General features: G+C 41.1%; 4 non-coding genes across 4 annotated transcripts; all 4 read right to left on the bottom strand.

The window, feature by feature from the left end:
- Positions 1–4,994: 4,994 nt before the first annotated feature.
- Positions 4,995–5,067, bottom strand: trnav-uac (transfer RNA valine (anticodon UAC)). The gene has a single exon. It is a non-coding gene; the product is annotated as a tRNA-Val (tRNA).
- Positions 5,068–5,374: 307 nt separating this feature from the next.
- trnav-uac (transfer RNA valine (anticodon UAC)) lies at positions 5,375–5,447 on the bottom strand. The gene has a single exon. It is a non-coding gene; the product is annotated as a tRNA-Val (tRNA).
- Positions 5,448–6,775: 1,328 nt separating this feature from the next.
- Positions 6,776–6,848, bottom strand: trnav-uac (transfer RNA valine (anticodon UAC)). Its single transcript has one exon. It is a non-coding gene; the product is annotated as a tRNA-Val (tRNA).
- Positions 6,849–10,407: 3,559 nt separating this feature from the next.
- On the bottom strand, positions 10,408–10,479 carry trnap-ugg (transfer RNA proline (anticodon UGG)). Its single transcript has one exon. It is a non-coding gene; the product is annotated as a tRNA-Pro (tRNA).
- Between the last annotated feature and the right edge of the window lie 4,168 nt (positions 10,480–14,647).

The following is a 14,647-nucleotide window of genomic DNA, read 5'->3' as shown; positions in this document are numbered from 1 at the left end:
TGCAACCGATTAAGCCGCGATGAGCAGGTCACACTAAGTCAAGCCGCGCTTTTTCACTTATCCTGGATATCTTTATTCTACTTTTGTGCAACAGGCCCCTGGATTGAGATATTTTAAAGTGTTGTTTGTCTCCCTGTAATGTATTTTGGTTGGAGTGATTTTACACTTGTTATTTATGTATTTGATACCAACCCTGTTCAGCACTTTGGTCAACTGTTGTTGTTTTTAAATGTGCTATAGAAATAAAATTGACATTGACATTGACATACACACAACCATTTCCCAGACACTGCAATGCTCTGTATGTCTGTCTGTCTCCATCTCTGTGTCATCATATATTACAATGTATAGCTCACTGAGCAGATGATTTGGTGGCGGTGCAGTGGTAATGACACATGCCTTTTGTGTGGGAGACCTGGGGTCTGTTGCACAAAAGTAGAATAAAGATATCCAGGATAAGTGGGAAAAACGCATCTTGACTTGTGATCCGCTCATCGCGGCTTAATCGGTTGCACGTTTGCCGAGCCAGGATGAACAGGTGGAGCTATGTCAAGCCAGGTGTAGATAGCCAGGATAAGTGCACGTTCACGGCTTTCTTATTTAGACCACAGTGTAGATCACAGATTTACTGATGCGGAGATGGAGAATACGCATGCGCCATATGTTTCACCCAATGAGCAGCAGCTTCTAACGGAAAGTAACGAGGAGGGGAAGCATATAACATGCAGAAAGGGAAATACGGCTCAAACGGAGAGAAAAAGCCCAACAGACTATAGCGGACCGACTGAATGTGTATGGATGTAAAACTATCTATTTAGCCTACTAGTCACTCTACATTTTTACAAAGTTGTAGGCTACACTGTGTTTTAATTGCTTTAAATGTGCTAGTTTCATGTTTCTATTTTTATGTGATAAATGTGCTGGTTTTACTGTAAAGTGTCTTTGACTAGCCTACCATGTAAAGCACTATATAAATAAAATGTATTTTTATTTAGCCTTTGCCTTAAAGGGGTGATAGAATGGTTGTATAGAGTATATCACGCTGTTCTTTGAGGTCTCCTGATAGGGTATGTAACATTTGTTGGGCTAAAAATGTTGTTTTTGCTGTTCTTTTGGCCCTCACACCACCCTGCTAAATTGACCTGGCTTGAAACGAGAGCTTTTCTGCCTTATATGGTCTGCTCATGAATATTTAAATAAGCTGCGCGCTGATTGGTTGTTGTGCAACGAGCTTTGCTGCGGCACACAAACATGACTAAAACATCCAAGGTGGCGATAGCATGGTTACCGTATCTATTTGAGCCTGAATCAGAGGAAGGATCTGATATCGAGGAGCAACCTGCCAGTAGATTGGAAATGACTTCTTCAGACTGGTAAGTTTTGTCATTTAGCATTTACTTGCTTTTCAACATTACAGGTTTGTTGTCACACTAGTTGCTCCCACTTCAGTGTTGTAGCCTAAGAATAACTTTGTATTAGCCCCGTTTTAGTATTGTAAGCAACATAACTTTTTGCACACGGACAAATATTTTACAACTTGTACCCTCGCAATTTCAGTCAAGATGTCCAGTTGGCAGAAAAGTTAGTGGCCAGTTCATAGAGCTGCTCACAACGAAAGTCTCGTAGTCACATTGTAACATTTGTTACCGTATACTCTCCTGCTGAATAGTGATTGATTGTGATTATGAGTTATGTACATTCTTTACCACGTAGTAGTAATGTTATCTTACAACAGGACGTCCATTTAGCTGCACAGGAGCCTTTTTCTGTTCAGTTTGTATGCTACGTCTAATGTTATCTTCGAACTACTATCATGCAGATTAGATCATCTGACTATGAGATTATTACCTTCTTAACATGTAGTATCTTACCTTGGCAGGTGTACTTGTGGAAACTGTGCACACATGCCCCAGGAGAGAGAAAATATATTTAGCCAATAAATACCTCAGTTAAATAAAACTAGAGATACATTAACTCAAGCTACTTTATGCTTTCTGCTCATTCAACATTATGAAATAACAACAGGCTTATTAGGTTTGTTTTTACAGGTCAGAAGAATAAGAATGACCTAGATTCCTGAGGAAATCACCTGTATGACTCACCATCCTGGCCTTCATCCGTGCCTCAATATATATTCTTTGCAAAATGCAATGAATATTTACAGAGTTGACCATGGCCAGTTGAGAATCAGATGGATGGAAAGGTGAGGCCAATTTGATACCACTGTTAGCAGTTCAAGTATATAAATAAAATGTTTATAACAATACCCATTGATTATTGATTCAGCATTATTACAAAAACACAGTATTATCAAGACAACAAAATTAAAAACTTTATTTTGTTTCAAAACAATTATCATTACTCTTAAATCTAAAAAATGTGATTGTCCACTACACCCTGTTCTCTTTGTAGGCAATGCAGACCCAGGGCCTATAGGACTTTTGTGAGCTGGTGCTGGGATTTTCTTGGTAGAAGTGTCTGTATCGTGCTGCGTATACGGAGGGAGTTTCTGGAGGCTTCAGGGCAGTATGTCGGGTTGGGTGCCTGTCGAGCTGAGCACAAAGGTCCTGGGGCCCATGAATCTGCCGGACTGCTTCCAGATATGGAAGGGGGATGGATGATCTTCTCGAACACCAGTCTCATCAGGTCTAAGACATAGCCTGTTGTGTGTGAAAAGTCATTTTTAGCACCTATACCATTGCACATTCAGATTTGTTGTTTGCAGTGTGTGAAAAGTTATTTTGAGTGCCTATAAGATGCAATTTTGTATTTTTTGTTTGTAATAAAAAAAATATTTAAACTTACAAACTTTTGGCTCTGTCTTCACTTCTTTGACGGTGTAACCTCCCCTTTTGGCCTTTGGGAACAGACGTCTGGCTGTCTTCCGTTGTGGCTGCAAGATACAATCAAACAAAAAACAAATGTTTAAACATAACTGTATTACCTTTTACACACACCAAGCAAAATACTCCAGTTGATTCACAGCAAAAGCAGTTGCTAAACCTCTAAGCTGTGCCAAAGCTGTACTCTAACCAGTGTTGTTACAAGTGTCTTACAGTGGGAGCAGCTTCAAACTGAAATGATTTACATTTATATGGCCGGCCATTAGGCTTGATGTCTCTAGACCATGTTTGTGTCTCACTCCTTCAATGAACAAAACTAGTTTCTGCAGACAATTTGTCCCTCCATTAACATTTGCCTTTTCTAAAGACTTGTTTTGTTGAATGACAAAGTTCATAGTGCATGTACATACCTGCAAAAGGCATCTTCAACACACAGTCTAGCATTCAGTCATAACTGTTGTATACAAACACATTCCTACCCATTGTCCAAATTATTTTCACCAGCCTCCCCCACAAAAGGAAATGCAATTGATTGAGATCAGACCAATCAGTGATAATCCAGATGAATAGTTCTATTCCTACTTTAAATAATTCACTAATGTGTTGGTAATGGCTCACATATTTGATAAAAGTCACTCACTCATCATGGTAACATTGTTAGATAAAACTGCTCTGCTAAATGCTACCCAGTCACAATGCTACACAAACACCATAAGACGTCTGGTTTTTAAGAATAAGTAGAAAGGTTACCTTGTATGATATGTGAGGTCTTGATGTCTTATGAGACAGTTGTGTCCTCCTAGATGCCACACTTGGAGCATCTGTTTAGCAAGCTGCATCTTTCATGTCTTGTCCTTGTGATGTAGCGTTACTCTGAAATAAAACAAAACAATCAATACATTGCAGTCTATATACACACCGTTTTCACGAGATTGACTCGATATCATATGAAATTATAACGTTTCCAGTTCTGTTGTCGAAGCAAACGGGATAACAGAGCTAGCTAGCTAGCTGAGTAACGTTACAGCTTAACGCTAGCTAGCAACCAAACTATCAGGATTCTACTCAGCTGCAGTTAGCTTTCTTGCTGAAATACAATAAACATTAGCATGCCAAAGTGGACAAACATGCATTGTGAACTATAGATGGAGCTACATGACAACACAGGGTATTTATTCGAATGGAACAGTTAGGAAAATGAAACGTTAGCCCCTTTGCCATTACAGTTGATCAACACACATTCAGCCTATGCTAGCTACAGGCTACGTTAGCATTGCTAATGTTACTGTTACCGACGAAATCATACTTCCAGCTTGTGGTTGGGATGACCAGACAGTCGGAACAGCAACCGCAGCTTAGCAAATCCTGCTTTAAATTGTCAGAAGTTTTGAAAACTGTCTTTGGGGGAAAAGTTCCCTGGGATCTCCTTATAAACAGCAGCCATGCCCGTCGAGTGGTTGCTTCCTTGGGAAGACTAGCTATGAGAAGCGTCTCCGTTCCCTGTACAGTCTGGAAGTCTGCATTTACGACCCTGGTTTATTGTCAATATCCTGGAAAATATTCCAAACTTTCTTCTTAGTAAATCCCGTCAGAGTACAGGAGCAGCGTTCTCAGTCGGACATCTAATTGACCTAACGCCAGCAACATTAGGAGCTGGTCTCAGGTCAGTGGCCTGTATGTTATTGTTGGGGCTGGACCGTTCTCCTTATACGTCTATGGGCGTGACAAAACTAATGGTTCTGAGATCCTGACGTCATCTTTTAGCTTTGTTGGGATTCGCCCGTTTTCAGCGGCAGTTTCAAAATGTGGGATATTCAGAGGAAAGGCATGTCAATGGGATTTAAAGCTTTTATGTATGTCCTATTTACCCACTGAACTGTCGTTATTCACCTATGACAAGGTAAAATCGGTTTTGCATTCTATCACCCCTTTAACAATTTATGATCAACTCATATCAATTGCATGCTTAAATTAACATTTCAAGACAACCTGACCCACTTCCGGGTTAAACCTGACTACTTCCGGGTTAGGCCCCGCCCAGTCCGAGTACGGACCCGGATACAGATAATTCATGTGGTAAACAGATACAGAAAATGCTGTACTCGCTCATCCCTAGTAACAAGACATAGTTCATACTTCAAACCATAAGTCTGATTCCACTGGGGATTGAACCCAGGACCTTCTGCGTGTAAAGCAGACCTGATAACTACTACACTATGGAACCTCTGTTTAAAGCAAGAACAGTCTCATTCCTTTGACATACATCAGTAGACAAACAACAAAGCCCATCCATAATCCAGTGATAGTACAACCATGGGTACACTGCCAACAGTGGGAGATGAAAGGTCTTTGGAGAACCTTTAAGAAAGTCCAGTTTATTTTAGGTTTTACCGTTCTCTGGATATCTATGACCTGGTTGACAGAGAACCTTGAAAGACATAATTGTGGGCTTTTATTCGATTGTTGTTAACTTTACAACTAACGTCTGCCGGGTGGGAGCAAGACAGAGTTCTTGCTTCAAACCAAAATTCTGGTTCCACTGGGGCTTGAGCCCAGGACCTCCTGCGTGTAAAGCAGACGTGATAACTACTACACTATGGAACCTCTATGACAGGGTTAACCGTAACATGACTGGCATATAAATATGATCTTAACCATACTGTAAAACTAATGGATGGAGCTCAGGTTCTGAAAAGTAAAACCAATACAAAAACGAAAGAACTTAAGAAGTCTTTCCGAAAAGAGACCAAAGGTCCTTATTGCCCCTTTAACCAAGTCTTCAGTTCTGAATCAACGGTAGAGAAACTCAGCTATTTAACCTCTGTGGGTTCTTTTTCAAGATGATCGCTAGGGGTTCCATGGTTAGCGCTCCTGGCTGTGGTAAAAACACCTGTTATGGTTATTGGAGATGCCCAAGGCCAAGTCTGAACAACCATCAACCATTCAACCACCCCACAAAGGTAAATAGCTGGGTTTCCCTGTGGTTAAGTCAGAACTTAAGACGTCTTTCAGAATGGAGACAAAACGTCTTAGAGCACCTTTAAAGCAAGTATAGTTTCCTTTAAGTTTAACTTTTCTCTGAATAAGATATGGATATGGCCTGGTTGACTGAAAACCTTCAAAGGCATAATTAGGGGCTTTTATTTGATTGTCATTCAATCACTTTTGAAGGCTTTTCAACTGATGCCTGCCAGGTGGTAACAGGGCAGAGTTCTTAATTCAAACCATAAGTCTGGATCCACTGGGGGTTGAACCCAGGACTTTCTGGTGTATAAATGTGATCTGAACCATTCTGTAGAAATAATGGTTGGACCTCCTGTTTTGAAAAGTGAAACCAAGTCTGAACGACATCAACCATTCTCACACAAAACACCAGTCAACAACCAACAAAGGTAAATAGCTTGGTTTCCCTGCCAAGTCAGAACTAAGAAATAATTAGGGGCTTTTATTTGATTGTCATTCACTCCCTTCTAAAGACTTTTAAAGAGACGCCTGCCAAGTTGTAACAGAACATAGTTCTTACTTTAAACCTTAAATATGGTAACATGACTGGTGTGTAAATGAGATCTGAACCATACTGTAAAAATAATGGATTTAGCTCAGGTTCTGAAAAGTGAAACCAATGAAAAAGCAAAAGAACTGAAGTTGACTTTCAGATAGGAGACGAAATGTCTTTGGAGCAGCTTCAACCAAGTCTTCAGTTCTGACACTCGTTATGGTTCTTGGAGATGCCCAACGCCAAGTCTGAACGACCATCAACCATTCTCACAGTAAACACCATTCAACCACCCCACAAAGGTAAATAGTTGGGTTTCCCCATTGTTAAATCAGAACTTAAGACGTCTTTCAGAGAAGAGACAAAACGTCTTTAGAGCACCTTTAAAGCAAGTCAGGTGGCAAGAGGGTATAGTTCTCACTTCAAACCGTAAGTCTGATTCCACTGGGGATTGAACCCAGGACCTTCTGCGTGTAAAGCAGACGTGATAACTACTACACTACGGAACCTTTGTGACATATATTTTTACATAATCTGAATATAAATGTGACCTTAACCATAGACTGTAGAAGTAGCTGTATTGTAGCTCCGGTTCAGAAAACAATGCAATGGTGAACAAAGTGAAGTGAGGTTTCTTTTCAGCACTGTAGCCAGGCTGACGGATGGTCACAGCTCTACTGAGCCAAGTATTCCCAGAGCTCTTAGTAGTAACAACTTTATGAGATTTTTCAAAAAATTCTCCTGCTGTGCCTTGTAATGCCCACAGTGCCCTGCTATGCCATGAACTACTACAAAGAACTGCTACAAACTACTATTTTTTCTATTTTTGTTAATTCCACTCTTCATTCTAACTCCAACCGGTCCGTCAGACACCGCCTACCAAGAGCCTGGGTCTGACCGAGGTTTCTGCCTAAAAGGAAGTTTTTCCTCGCCACTGTCGCACTGTTGCTTGCTCTGGAGGAAACTACTAGAACTGTTGGGTCCTTGTATATTCTGGAGTTCGGTCTAGACCTACACTATCTGTAAAGTGTCTCTTGTTATGAATTGATACTATAAATAAAATTGAATTGAAAATGCATGCGCAAAACACGATCTATAATCAATACTATTGATCTATAATCTCTCTCTCTCTCTCTCTCTCTCTCTCTCTCTCTCTCTCTCCCCCAACTGGTTGTGTCAGATGACTGCCCACCATGAGTCAGTTTTAGTCTGAGGTTTCTGCCTGTTAAAAATACATTTTTCCTCATACATTGAGGAAAATAAGTATTTGAACACCCTGCTATTTTGCAAGTTCTCCCACTTCTCAAAGAAATAGTTTAAAAACCCTACATTGTGATTTCTGGATTTTTTTTTTTTAAATTATGTCTCTCACAGTGGACATGCACCTACGATGACAATTTCAGACTCCTCCATGATTTCTAAGTTGGAGAACTTGCAAAATAGCAGGGTGTTCAAATACTTATTTTCCTCACTGTACTAGGTAGACAGTTATTATTACATTAGCATACCAGTAGATTTGGAGGGTGGCCTGAAGTTTGGCACAAATGGCCGGCCAAACACCTTCAAGCTGCTGCTGTTGACGCACTGGGTCACATGCCCGGCGTAGGTGAGCAGAGACGATGGCCTACTGGTCACCGCAGCACTCCCCCGATCCTGTTCCACCTGTTCAGGCCTTCCAGGAGGTAAAGCTGGAAATTCAGCGCATTTGCACTGGTTCCTGAGAAAACAATAAGATATTAATAGTCCATTAAAAAGGTCTAGCTTTCCAATCTAATGATTTTTTTAATAAAAGACTATACTGGGTGTTTATGATATACTGTAAGGAATTAAGAAAATACTGTAAAGGAGACACCAACCTGAAATGAACCTGTTCAGATGGCAATGAAATGATTCCAGAGACGTGGACCCTCTGGCACAGCGTTACTTGTTCAGGACAACACCCCCCTTCTTGGTGGTACCTGTCTCTGTATAAAGCTGCACACCAGGCAGGTCCTGGATGCACTTGACGTGGCGTTGCTGCATACGCCAGATGTGCTCCATGCGCTCCTGGTCCTGCAGAGGCAAACCCCATGAGGTCCCTCCCGTTTGCCCCTCCTAGCTCCTGCAGCAGCCGCTCAATGAGGCTGATGGTGGCCTCCTTTGGTCTGGCCACTCCCCAAACCTTGTCTGCAGCTTGCTGGACCCCTCACTGACGCAGAAGCCACAGTCCACATACAGCAGCAGTGTGGATGCAATGGCTGACTGAAATAGTGTGTTTCATAATTTTACTTTTTGAATGGTACATGAACATATTTTAAAGATTGGTTTTATATCTGTTCTGCGAATTTTGACAAACTGTTTTGATCACTTGAGGTATTTCCGTGTAGTCTTTGGTCTTGGACAGTTACCTTGCAATCTAAAACTGTATATCCTATTGTCTCTGGAACAATAGTTGCCAGTTGGAGGAGTAATGGCTCTTTACAGTGAATATGCAAAAGAAGATGTTCACAAATTCAGCCCAGGTAAATGCTCAGCCCATATTCACACAGACCTAAACCTACTCACTTAATGCTGGTTGCAATATTCTAAAATCAACAATGCCAGAGAAAAATGATAAAGAGTGACAAAGTTTTTTAATAAAGTATTGGCAGTTTTTAATAAAGTATTGGCTTTTTCCTTGCAAAGGTTTTTTTTCCAATAACATTGACAAGCATACTGTTAGTTACGGTCCCTGTGTTTGTCACGATGTGGGAAGATGCTACTTGCATGTAGTGTGGCTGAGTGGTCTAAGGCGCTGGATTAAGGCTCCAGTCTCTCTGGAGGCGTGGGTTCAAATCCCACCACTGCCATCAGCATATGTGATGCATAATGTGATGTCTTACAGCTGTGTCATTTGGGCTGAACTTGGTGAAGTAACTAGGATCATCCATCAATCACCTTGCTGAGATTGTTCCTTGTTAACCTGAGGTTCAATGATTGGTGAAACCTTCCTTTCCAGCACTTTGGAGTAGAAAATCAACAAATCGTGATCTACATATTGATCAAAATATTCGTGATTATAATTTTGGCCATAATCATGCAGCCCAAAGAGATCTAATGTTTTATCAAACCAGGTTGGGCAAGTAACCTTTCTGCTGACTTCTTGTAAATAAAGCAAGTAACATCACTCAAAGAAAGCTACTGCGATGGCTGGGAATCGAACCTAGGTAGCCATGCTATACCACCATCGCTGGGCAATACAATGTTCACTTCAAATCTTGTAATACATCTGGGCATTGAGACTGAAAGTGTGCTCTATCACTGAAAGTCCCTCCAGGGGGTCCTGTGTTATCACATTCACAAGAATGGGAAGTGTGTGTTCATCTACTAGCTTCCTACAGTAGCTCTGTTGGCAGTGCGGCGGACTGTAGAGGCATAAAGCTGAAATCCTTAGGTTGCTCGTTCAAATCCTGCTCGAAGGAGTAGTCTTTTCTAAAGTTTCCCTTCAGGGATCAATCAAGAATTTCTGATTCTGATGTAGAGATGGACGGACGACCCAAAAGCATAATACTTCTGGCCGAGACATAACATGAAACAAAAAAAAGAGGTGGGGTAGATATGAGCGCAGAAATCATTTTACGACAGGCTTTACATGATATTCATGAAACGTTTGTATCACACCAATCAGAGCGTAAGAATGATCGTACATTGATAAATGCAGCGGCTGGAAAGCGACTTGATTTTGCCACTAAGAAGTGATAGTAGTATTTTGATGAATTTGCCTCGCGTGTGACACTCTTTTCCATCATATTCAATAAATAAACCAGATTATTCAATCCATTCCTCTACTTTTATGCAAAGTAGTCTCATCCAGGACCTATCGCACCCTAAGAAAGAATCATAAACCCTAGACCAATGAACAAGGAGAGTCATGTCCTGCTCATTGTTCCTCATATCTTTTCCCAGTTTTTTCTATTACTTTCAGTTGAAGCAGGACATGAAAATTGCCAACATGCTGTACTACAATTTTGCTTGCTCCTAATCTGTGTTAAATTAACAATAAACTGGATTTTAAATTACAGATTAGGGTTGTAAGAGCTCCTGCCCTCAGGGATCGTCCAGGAGTTGAACCCGGGACCACTCACACCCAAAGCGAGAATCATACCACTAGACCAACGAGCCACGTAAAAACATCTTATTAGCAATTTTCCATCAAGTAAATGTGATCAGTCAGTGACTCGAAAGGCAATTGTTAAGTAGTTTGGTATGTGGTGTTTTTATGGCTCCACTGCCAGATTGAGCTTTCTGATTATATTGGACTAAAGACTACTTTTGAAGCAAAACATTTGACCAAAATTGGAAATTGAACATTGGTAAAAAGGAAATGCAGCTTGGATTTGTCACTGACTTGAAAGGCTATGGTCAGGTAGATTGGCATGGGGTCTTTTCACGGCTCCACGGCCCGATTCAGCTTTCAGATCTCATTTGACAACAGGAAACATTTGAAACAAAACATTTTTACCAAAACACAGACTTGATTTTGTCAGTAAAAAGTGATAGTAATATCGGGATGAATTTCCCAGGCCGATGACTATCTTTTCCATCACACTCAACAAATAACCCAGATTATTCAATCCATGCCTCCACTTCTATGCAAAGTAGTCTCATCCATGACCTATCGCACTTTAAGCGAGAATCATAAACCTAGACCAATGAACAAGGAAAGTCATGTCCTGCTCGTTTGTTCCTCCTATTTTTTCCCAGTTTTTTCTGCTGCGTGCAGTTGAAGCAGAATATGAAAAATAGCCTACATGCTCTATTACAATTTTGCTTGCTCCTTATCTGGGTTAATTTAAAACGTGCGCACAAAACAGCTACGGGATTACTGTGGGGAAGTGGAGAATGGCTAGGTTAACTGAAGATTTTAAACATCGGGAAAATTAACGAAACATATGAACACGTTAAACATACACGGGCATCTAACACATAACTACAGTCTGAGTCTTTGGATGGTATAGGTAACGTATCGCTACCCTGACGGCCGACATGCGCCCCTTCAAAGTGGCCATTTAAAAACAGGGCATTGCCAGTACAGATATAAATAGCAGAGTCAATAAGGAGTCTACCAAGTCGGCTCTTATGACTTTAGATACTTCACAAGGTTTGTCATAGGAGTTCAATGTTGAACGTAACATGTACAACTCCAAGTGATCAAATTGGTTGCTTTCCAGTTATATAACATAGAAAAGTGGCAGTTGTGGGATTTAAACCCACGCCTCCAGAGAGCATGGAGCCTAAAGCCAGCGCCTTAGACCACTCGGCCACACTACCTGCACATATGTTCTTTCCACATCGTAACAAACACGTGGACCGTAACTAACGCTATGCAATGAGGATAAGCTAGCTTTAATAACGATGTTTGGTAAAGCTAACACAACTCGTTTTACATGCGCTGTTCGGGACATCTTTTTTACTTCACTGTCAGACCATTGCCTGAAATACAATGTAACCCATATTCTGGAAGTTTAAGGTTGCTGCTAGCTTATGAGCTAGCTGTTGCTGCATTTTGGCTAACGTTACCTCCGGTTAATGCTAACGTTATGTTCCCGATTCTGTTGGTTGGTTTGTCAGTGTTTTAGAATGATTAAGCACAACTTATTACAGCTATGTTATAGGCCTAGCATATATACTAGTGGAGGTAAAGTTAACGTTAAACCGTTACCTTTACATTTGCCCATCTAGTTTTAGTAGGATCTAATGTTAACATTAGACTATGTCTCTTAAAAAAAAACACCCATTCTATATGTCGGGTGACAGGAAAAGCGTCTTTAAGTAACGTTAATGTGGTGGATGGAAGGGGAAAAAATACTCTTTGTAGTTTTTTTAGCTAAAAAAGACGTGAGGTAAATTTAATTTAATGTTAACCACATTTAGCTCTAGTTCTTGTTGAAAATTCAGTGTCTCCAGCATTTATAGAGAGCAGTTTTTTGCCTTGGCTTCAAGGTTTGGCCACTTAAAACCATCGTGATGTCCAGCAAAGATTTGCCTCAGGGCCTTACTTTGCTGTTAGGCATCCCCCGCTCTGATCCTGTTGTCTGTCTGTATGTTTGTTGTCTCGGTCTGTGCATCATGGTTCCTGTTGCCATGCAACCTGGGGAGGTGTGGCCTCCTTCACTCATCACCTGTTCCTGCTCAGCCTAATCACCATCACCTGTTCCTGCTCAGCCTAATCACCAGCACCCACCTGTGTCTCATCATCATCACCACCAGCTCTTATACCGTGACCTGACATCCAGTCCCTGTCGGATCGTTAGTCTACCTAGTATGTGTTTGGCGCCTCATCTGACTTTTGCTGGTTGTTTGTTTGCTTCACGTCTGTATTCGTATTTGGTAACGTCTGTCTCTCTGTCTGCACATCCAGTAATCCTGCTACGGACCATTAACGCTCAACACCTCCGGATTGTCTTCACTCCCCTGCTGTCACAGCTTTTTCCTCTGCTTCACCTGGGTTGGTCATCTGGTTCACGGATTAGTTTCAATAAACTTTCATTGAACTTCTCCTTGTCTGCGTTTGGGTTATTCTGCCAGTCGGGTCTGTCACTTTGCAGTAGTATTATTGCTTTCTGTAATGTGATATTTCATATTGTTCATCCTTTTTAGCATATGAGACCTTAACAAAAGAGTGTGTAACTCAAAGAAAGTTAGGAGTTGAGTCAATAGCTACCATCATACAACACAGAATTAGGAATATTCTGTAGACATGTGAAAAACCATCAGCACTCGGCAAACTATGAATTTACCATGAGCTTGTCAATCTGTGACAGTCACAGATTAAAGGCAGACTCAAAGGGTAGCACTTTAAAGAAAAAGTGTGAATGTGTAGTGTCGTTAATAAACACGAAAGGCAGCACTAAATTGGCTTAGTTAGTGTGAAGAAGAGAAAGAAAGATAACGTCTCTAAAAATAGAGTCGGGAAGGGGAGTGACACTGACGGTGATCAAGAAAGGTAGCACTAACATTGACTAATAAGCGTGAGGGTAGTCTCAAGTTTACAATTGTGTTTTATCTATTTTTTTTCCTTCTTTAAAAGGATACTTGTGTTTTTTTGGTTTAATATGTACATGGTTTGCTGCTCTATGGTCTCCTGCAGAACAAACCCCAGAGTTGGCTCTCTCCAAGATATTATAGCAACTAACGTCCCTGGGTGGACTTGAACCACCATCCTTTCGGTTAACAGCCAACTGCGCTGACCTATTGCGCCACAGAGACTGCGCCTGTCTGATGCTTTATGAGCGGGAGCTCGATCTTTAAGCCACAAGTATTTGCTTTATGGCTTTTTGAAGTTTAGCTGCACATGTATGCTTATCAGGCTATTTTCCTGTTACTCAGAAATTGGGGTAGCTGATTCATGCGGAAATGTAGAAGCTGGACGTGCATTGTATTTTTCTTAGCCTACATGTCAATTGGATTCTGACTTTCAATTCAAATATTTGGCATCTAAGAAAATTTGGGAACTGATGATGTATCAGTCATTTTGCTGGTGGTTTCTTGGTCACAGCAACAAGCTTAATCATTGACATACAGTTGCACGCCACGTATCACAAAACTGTTGGGTGGGGCCTTATGTATTAGCTTGTATTACATCAAGTGACCTGCATACCAATGACCGCAAAGATTAATATGTACATGGTTTGCAGAACTGTACCTTCTGAGAGACATAAGGCCACTTGGGTTATCTTTGGGCTGCAGAAGAATAAACCCCAGAGTTGGCTCACTCCAGGTTATTTAAGCAACAAACGTCCCTGGGTGGACTTGAACAACCATCCTTTCGGCTAGCAGCCAACTGCGCTGACCTATTGCGCCACAGAGACTGCGCCTGTCTCATGTGAAACTAAAGAGTGTGTAACTCAAAGAACATGGTGTTAGGAGTTGAGTCTATAGCTACCATGGTTTATGGGGGAAAAGAAAAGTAAAATTTAAAAATGTATTTTCCTAGCCGCTTAAACCGGTGTGGGTATCCCAAGGCTATTAGCTGCCATTTAAGGAGATTAAGAACAATTAAACGATGGAGATAAGGCAGAAGCATCATGAAAGAAAAAATCCCGCAGTTCGACAGAGCAGCTATAGGCCAAGCATACAGCATATAGTTCATCCATCTGAGGCTGGGAGCTATTTTACTGATGTCTTCTGTCATATTAATTAGTTTCTTCCCTTTTTGTGTTTATTTGTTTCAGAATGGCTTTGAATAAAATATTGAGAAGCACACCCGAGACACCGTACACAGGCCCCCGCCAATTCATATCTCAGCGCTGATAAGCAAACAAGAAAAAAGGGTTCTGTCCTGGAGCTT

The sequence above is a fragment of the Etheostoma spectabile genome, unplaced genomic scaffold (assembly GCF_008692095.1).
Source record: "Etheostoma spectabile isolate EspeVRDwgs_2016 unplaced genomic scaffold, UIUC_Espe_1.0 scaffold00018811, whole genome shotgun sequence".
Taxonomy (NCBI): domain Eukaryota; kingdom Metazoa; phylum Chordata; class Actinopteri; order Perciformes; family Percidae; genus Etheostoma; species Etheostoma spectabile.
Note: the sequence above shows the minus strand (reverse complement) of the source record. Positions and strands in the feature narration are given on the sequence as shown.